The sequence below is a fragment of the Spinacia oleracea genome, chromosome 5 (assembly GCF_020520425.1).
Source record: "Spinacia oleracea cultivar Varoflay chromosome 5, BTI_SOV_V1, whole genome shotgun sequence".
Classification (NCBI taxonomy): Eukaryota; Viridiplantae; Streptophyta; class Magnoliopsida; order Caryophyllales; family Amaranthaceae; genus Spinacia; species Spinacia oleracea.
This window is the reverse complement of record NC_079491.1, coordinates 21588766-21597422: the sequence shown is the minus strand read 5'-3', so window position 1 is coordinate 21597422 and position 8657 is coordinate 21588766. Positions and strand designations below refer to the sequence as shown.

Below are 8657 nucleotides of genomic sequence, written 5' to 3'. Positions count from 1 at the left end.
CGGGCCTCACCAAGTGAATCACTCCCCTCGTTATGTGGCGGGCTAAGCGAACCAATTGTGGCCCGTTCACTCACCTTCCCATTATGAGCATGCGTACTACCGATTGAGTAGTAGCCCCTCCCAACTCACAACACTAGTGTGTTTGAAGGTTCTCCTAAACACTCAACCTACACCGGAGTCGACTCGAAATGCGCATATGCTCTTTCGCCCTTGATAAACGACTATTTTCAACCTATTGTTGTACACACATTGCACGATGATAAAAAAGGTCTTTATATAGGCTTGTAACGCTGGCCGGGTATAAACAAGGGGTAAGGAATATTCTGGATATGTGAGAGTGGTAAAGTCTAACCTTGGGGAGCAAAAACAACCAATGATACCAACGAAATCATCTCCGAAAACTAACTCATCAATAACCAAAACATAACCATAAGGGAGGAAGTAACCAATATATTTCATAGTATGAACCAACTTCTACCCTTTTCCTTGCTTTTCTAATACTACAAAATAAATGACATATTTTTGTTCTTTTTTTGTTTTGTTTTTTTTTTGTTTTTTTTTGTTTTTTGGGATATAACGACGAAAATAAATAACTAGATATGTACAAACTATAATACCCCTAACCACAAACTTTTAGGTGCCAACTAATGAATACACCTCTTTCCTTGCTAACTTCCCGAGTACATGGAAACACAACCTTGAGTACCATAGGCCTTCAAAGCCAACTATCTCAACAAAATAAACCGATACTAACAAATGATAGCTCCCCCAAGCTAGACTCGGGATAAGTAACCAACGGGGCTAATAAGGGCTATTTTGTGGAGTTAAATGAAGAAAACGGTCAAGGCTAAACATGGGAAAGAAAAAGCAGGAACAGATGTATCTAAGATCGTCTGAAAGCTTCCTAAAGAATGGCCTTTCATCATGTGCAAAGTGCAAGTGTGTCGGGCATACTAATAGTCGAAAACCAAAAACTCAGATCAATGCAACACCAGGAATTAAGCACTTTGAAAAATCAAGGCTCAAGACCTCACAGCTAACCATAATCCAGCATTATACATATGAAAAGTGGGACAAAGTTGACCTTTGACAAGAGTCAATACAACTGTAGTTCATACATCAAACAGTCAATCCAATATGCTCACCTGTCTTATCAGCTTGAATCATCAAAATACAATTTCGAACCAAAGGGGCACATGGAATTAATTGTCTAAATCTCATTGATCAACACGTATTTTTGTATTTTTAATTATTTTTTTATTTTTTTTTTTAGCAAAAATTATCAAAGCATAAACTATCCTAAAGAAGCAAGCAAACACACACACACAAAAATAATAGAAAAAAGGAAGGGAAAACATACCAATATGTACAAGAAGCAAATACCCCCCCCAAGCTAAATCGGACAATGTCCTCATTGGCTCAAAGGGGTATGGAATCATCACCAATATCATCATCATCACCATTATCATCGCCACCCACCTGTCCACCACTCGGACCCGCACCAGAACTCCCTTGCCCGCCATCATGGGCAAATCGACTCGCCAGTTGGCTCTTAAAATGATCAAATCGGCTCTCGAAGTGACTCTCAAGCCGGTCAAATCGGCCCCATAATTGACTCTCAAATCGGTTGAAATGGGAAGTGAGAACCTCTTGGTTAACCTCGAGTTGCCGGAATCTAGCATATATGATCTCTGGGTCTAGGGGGCCGGGCTCACCAGGCTGGCCTGCAGCCCGTGCTGCATCTCTGAAATAGGCTTGCTCATGGTCCCGAAAACCGGGCGCCTAGGTTCTCACAAACCTGCCGGTTTTCGGATGTTGCAATTTTTCTTATTCCGCGCGAAACCGGCCGGTTTGTGGAAACCTGCCACCCCGGTTTTCGCGAATTTTCCCTTATTTTCCTTCAATATTTTCCTTGGACGTTAATTTCTTGGTTGCATACGGAACCGGCAGGTTTTGATAAAACCGGCCGGTTTTCGCTAAAGGTTTTCTCTTACGACCAAGGGACTCAAAAAAATTCTAAGGTATGAATATGATGCTAAGTTCGTAACCGGCAGGTTTCCACGAACCGGCCGGTTTTCCTCGCCTTCTAAGACGCCAATCATCCTTCAAATTTCTCATACTTGGTGTAAAAATCTGCACATTACTCAAACGACCAAGTGGTAAAATTCCACTCTCTATAGAGTCTAAACTAAAAACACACGAAAGCAATAATAAACAAAATTAAAGGACATAAACTGAAAATCAAACCAAAGTAAGCAATAAAATACGGGTTGCCTCCCGCAAAGCGCTGGTTTAGTTCTAGGTCCCGCTCGACCTCATTACCTCAAATATGCAGCTCATGGGGCGGAGGGGTTGAGGTGATGAACCTCAACCACTCCTACAGTAGCCCCATCATGGTACAACTTCAGACGTTGCCCGTTGACTTTGAATCGCTCACCATTATTGTTTTCTACTTCAACTGACCCAAACTTGCTTACCATAGTCACGGTGAACGGCCCAGACCACCTAGACTTAAGTTTTCCAGGAAACAACTTGAGCCTAGAGTTGAATAGTAAAAACATGTCGCCCACCGCGAACTCTCTATGCAGAATGTGATTATCGTGCCACTTCTTGGTCTTTTCCTTATAAATCCGGGCACTATCATAAGCTTGTAGTCGGAATTCATCGAGCTCACCTAATTGTAGTAACCGCTTCTCACCGGCTAACTTTGCATCCATGTTGAGCTGTTTGATTGCCCAATAAGCCTTGTACTCCATCTCTACCGGTAAATGACACGCCTTGCCATACACCAACCGATACGGGGAAGTACCAATAGGTGTCTTAAAGGCGGTTCTATATGCCCACAGAGTATCGTCCAGCTTATCGCTCCAATCCTTCCTAGACTTCGCTACCACTTTCTCAAGGATAGATTTGATCTCCCGGTTGGAGACTTCAACTTGCCCACTCGTCTGAGGGTGATAGGCTAGCCCGGTGCGGTGATAAACCCCATACTTGCGCAGGGGCGCATCTAGATGTTTCTCATGGAAGTGTGACCCTCCATCGCTAATCAAAGCTCGCGGAACCCCAAATCTAGGAAAAATAACTTTCTTGAACAGAGAAATGACCGTCTCAGCATCATTAGTAGGTGAGGCAACGGCTTTCACCCACTTCGACACATAATCTACCGCAACAAGGATATTCAGATTACCCTTGGACGATGGGAATGGTCCCATGTAGTCAATTCCCCACACATCGAAAACCTCAACCTCTAGAATTCCGTTCTGTGGCATCTCATACCTCCTCGAAATAGTGCCGGCCCTCTGGCACGCATCACAAGCCATAATGAAAGCCTATGCATCCTTGAACATAGTAGGCCAGTAAAAACCACATTGTGACAACTTAGCGTTAGTCTTTCCCGGACCATGGTGACCACCATAAGGTGAAGAATGACACCTACTGATGATACCTTGGACTTCCCATTCCTGAACACAACGCTTGTACAACCCTTCAGCAGTCTCACGAAACAAATAAGGGTCATCCCAAAAATAGAACCGGACATCATGTAGGAATTTTTTCTTCTGTTGATATGTAAGGTCGACCGGAAGAATTCCCCCCCACAATGTAGTTAGAAAAATCTGCGAACCATGGTGACTGACTGGCAAGTGCAAGTAAATGATCATCCGGAAATGAATCATCGATCGGTGTAGACACTTTACCATCATCATATCTCAATCTAGACAGGTGATCTGCAACAACATTCTCAGCCCCCTTTTTATCGCGAATCTCCATATCAAACTCTTGTAGCAGTAGTATCCAACGAATAAGCCTGGGTTTGGCTTCTTTCTTTGAGAGCAGATACTTAAGAGCCGCATGGTCAGTATAGACTATCACTTTGGACCCAATCAGATAGGTGCGAAACTTGTCCAAGGCATAGACTATGGCTAGAAGCTCTTTCTCAGTAGTAGCATAATTAACCTGAGCTTCATCTAAAGTCTTACTTGCATACTAGATGGCATGCAAAACTTTTTCCTTTCTCTGACCCAAAACTTCCCCAACTGCATAATCACTTGCATCACACATTATCTCGAACGGAAGATCCCATTCGGGAGAACGAATGATAGAAGCCGAAATCAGTGCCTGTTTAATCCTGTCAAAAGCCTCAAGACAAGCATCAGTAAACACAAATGGGGCATCCTTGAGGAGGAGCTGGGTGAATTTTAGAAAAATCCTTGATAAAGCGGCGATAAAACCCCGCATGACCAAGAAAACTTCTAACACCCTTCACATTGACTGGAGGGGGCAATTGTTCAATCACTTGGACCTTAGCTCGATCCACCTGAATGCCCTTATCAGATATTAAATGTCCCAAGACCACCCCTTCATTAACCATGAAATGACACTTTTCCCAGTTTAGGACTAAATTACATTCTTCACATCTTTTCAACACTTTAGTCAGATTTAGCAAGCAAGAATCAAAAGAAGTACCATAGACACTAAAATCATCCATAAGCACTTCCATGATAGACTCAATAAACTCAGAATGCTCATCATGCAACGTTGGAAAGTAGCAGGTGCATTACATAGACCAAAGGGCATCCTACGATATGCAAAGGTACCATAGGGACAGGTGAAGGTGGTCTTTTCTTGGTCGTCTGGATGTATGGGAATTTGAAAGAAACCAGAATAACCATCCAGATAACAGAAAAACTTGTGACAGGCTAGCCATTCCAACATTTGATCAATAAAGGGAAGGGGAAAGTGGTCTTTTTTAGTAGCAACATTCAGACGCCTATAATCAATGCACATGCGCCAACCTGTGACTACCCTAGTTGGTATCAACTCATTTTTCTCATTCCTAACCACAGTTGTCCCCCCTTTCTTAGGCACTACCTGAACAAGACTCACCCACTTAGAATCAGACACAGCATAGACAATACCCGCATCAAGCAATTTCATAACTTCAGCTTTTACAACATCTTGCATGACAGGGTTCAGACGACGTTGGGGTTGAATGCATGGTTTATGATTTTCATCTAGATGTATCCTATGCATGCAAAAGTCAGGGCTTATACCTTTCAAATCATCAATACTGTACCCAATGGCCTTTTTGTGCTTTTTCAACACAATAAGAAGTTGGGATAACTGGTCTGCATCAAGTGCAGTACTGACGATCACAGGGCAAAGTTGTTCATCATCTAAAAACGCATATTTAAGGTTAGCAGGAAGAGGCTTAAGTTCGGGTTTCTTTACCTCTTTAACAGGACAAACCGGCCGAACTAACCTCTTTAATTTGGTGCTCTCCGGCTCAGAATCTCCACCATTAAGAGCCAACTCCAGAGCATCCACTTCAGCACTCCAAGAACTGCTATCACCTGCAGAAGACTCACAACAAAGCACTGCCTCCAGGGGATCTCTTTCGAGAACTTGGGAGACGTTATCACGAGTAATAAAATCAACTACATCTATACGATAGCATTGTTCCTCCTCTAGGATGGGACTTTTTAAGGCACTATTTAGATTAAAAGTCACCTTATCATCCCCAACAAATAAAGTCAATTTCCCACTTTTAACATCAATGACCGCCCCCGCCGTGTGAAGGAAGGGTCTACCTAAGATTATGGGAATTTGAGAATCCTCTTGCATGTCTAGTACCACAAAGTCTACAGGTATATAGAATTTACCTACTCTAACAGGGACGTCCTCTAAGACACCTAAGGGGTATTTGACAGAACGGTCCGGCCATTTGTAGAGTGACATTGGTAACCTTAAGCTCACCCATATTCAGTTTAGTACAGACAGACAAAGGCATGACAGACACACTAGCACCTAAATCACATAAAGCTTTATCAATAAATACGGTGCCAATGTTACATGGGATGGAAAAACTCCCGGGGTCTTTAAGTTTAGGCGGAGACTTATTTTGCAAATAAGCACTACATTCCTCAGTAAAATCTACAGTCTCTACCTCACTAAAAGCACGTTTCCTGGTCAAAATACCTTTCATAAATTTAGCATAAGCAGGAACTTGTAAAATTTATTCAGTAAATGGAACCGTTACCTGCAAATTTTTGACCACTTCCAAGAATCTGCCAAACTGCTTGTCTAGCTTATTCTTGAGTTGTCGGTTAGGGAAGGGGAGTGCAATAGGTGGTACTTGAATATCTGTCCCCTTCTTAACCTCAGTTGTAGCCTCATTCTCATTGACTACCTTTTCAGCTTCCTTACCATCTATAACTATCTTTGGGATTTCCTCACTGACCAGACCATGAGCAGACACTCCAAAATCAACCTCAACCGGCATTGAAGGACCATCATAACCCTTACCACTCCTCAATGTAATAGCATTTGCAGTCTCCCTACTTTCGGGCTGTGAAGGGAGTTGGCCTTGGGGCCTCCCTGCAATAGTTGTAGCCATCTGTGCCAACTGTGTATCAATGATCTTGTTATGAGCAGTAAGAGCATCGATCTTTGCATCCTTTTCACTTAGAGACTTTTGCATTTGTAACATCATGTTTCTCATCTCTACTAGCATAGGGTCAGGCTGAGTGGCTTGAGTTTGTGGTGGTGGGGGTGATGTGTGTTGTCTAGGGAACCCAGGTGGCCCACTGGACTGTTGGTTGTAGTTGTTTCGGGGTTGGTAAGATTGTTGGTGTGGGGGTTGATATGGTTGTGGTGGTGGATGTTGGACTTGGTGAGAGTTTTGGATATTGTTGCTCCTGTAGGAAAGTAGAGGGTTATTTTTGTAGCCCTCATTGTAAGAGTTGGAGAATGGGTTGTTTTGTTTGTAGGATTGAAATTCATTACATTGTTCAATAGAGCTCCTACATTCCTGTGCATAATGACCAGACATTCCACAACTTTCACAAATAGTAGCAGGTTGGGCACTCATAGAAGCTATACTAACAGGTTGGGCAGATTGAACATTGGTCGCTTGCATATTATCAAACTTATAATTTAAAGCAGTCAGTTGGGCAGTTAATTTTTCAATAGAATTCAAGTCATGCTTACCACCCTTATTAGATAGACCTCTAGGATTCCCATACTAGGCATTGTGAATGGCTATCTCCTCAATCACCTCCATAACTCTAGGCACCTCAAGTTGCATGAATCTCCCACTGGCAGCTGAATCCAACAGACATCTAGACTCATTACCCAGACCATTATAAAACTGCTGAATCAAGAACCAATCCTCTAAACCATGGTGCGGGCACTCTCTCTGCAAATCCTTGAACCTCTCCCAGACCTCTAACAAACTCTCATCTGCTTGTTGAGAGATAGAAATTATCTGACCCCTCAGACGAGCTGTTTTCTCAGGCGGAAAATATTTAACATAGAATGCAAGGGCCAAGGACTCCCAATTAGTAATTTTTAAAGCTGCCCGATTCAACCCATTAATCCACAACTTAGCTTTCCCACTCAGAGAGAACGGGAAAAGTATCTCCATGGTCTGCTCCGGGGTCAGTCCCTTTTGCTTGATGGTGGAGCAATATTGGATGAATGACTGAATGTGAAGGTTTGGATCTTCACCTGGTTCCCCACCGTACTGGCGTCTCTCAATCATGTTAATCAATGCAGGCTCAATCTTAAAGGTCTCAGCTGCAATAGAAGGCATGATTGCCTTTGGTAGCACAGACATACTTGGCTTAGAATAGTCTGTAAGCCTTGGGGTAGGTTGCGGTAGTGGATTTTCGTCACCCATCTCTATCTCTGAAACTGAATCTGTATCTGAAGGAAAAAGATCGCCAATATTATGATCAGAATCAGAGTAATTCCCACACTGTGCAATGAAAGTTCTTCGTCTATGAAAGGTCCTTTCGGGCTCAGGATCGAATGGAGTAAGATTACTAGTACCTACGGTCCTGGGCATAGACAAAGACTACAAAACAATGTGAGATCCGGTCTCAAGTAACGTGAGTTCCTTGAGCAGTAACAAACAATAATCTAGGATAAGTAACAATAATATGTTTTTGCCGGGGAAACGGTTTTATTTTCTGTTATTAATTTTGTGGTCTAGATTATTTTCCTTTCTTTAGTTTCTCTTTGAAAAAAAAATGGATTATTATTCTTTTCCAGTTCCTCTTTGTGAATCTTTTGCAGGTACTTGCAGTACTTACAAATAAGAGGTGGATGCTTTGCAGAGAACTCTATATGGTGAAGAGCTTGTCCACCATGAATGCCAAAACACAGAGAGTGATATTTCATTGATCATTGAGGTTGAAGAATCAATAGTCCGCAAAAACAGCTTCCATAAGGAGAGTATGCCTACTTTCTCTTTTCCTTCTTTTTCCTATTCTTCTTTTATTATTGTTTTTTTCCTTTTGTTCTTCTTCGTTTAGGCATCCTACTCCTTACTGGCATAGAGTTCGTTCGGACTTTATGCAATTTTTGTTGTTGGTTATCGTGCATGTCCGGTTGCACGAAAGATGTGCGAGTGCGCATGACAAGCTTCTACGCTCGTTGGTTGGTTATTTACTAACCAAGGTCGAGCGGAAGGCATAGAAGACTTGGACCCGGAGGGGTTCAACGATTATTGAGACCCTCGATCTCCACTCCTTTAAGCACTGGGGACATTGCTGAGTTTGGCTTGGGGGAGGTATGTGTTATTGCTTTCTAGATTAGTTTATCGCTTTTGGAAAAAAAATACAAAAATACGTTCCGATGAATGCAAAATCATGCTT

At 42.4% G+C, this 8657-nt stretch overlaps 1 pseudogene; it reads left to right on the top strand.

Moving 5' to 3' along the window:
• The first annotated feature begins 7172 nt into the window (after positions 1 to 7172).
• Positions 7173 to 7272, top strand: LOC130462170 (uncharacterized; annotated as a pseudogene).
• The last annotated feature ends 1385 nt before the right edge of the window (positions 7273 to 8657 follow it).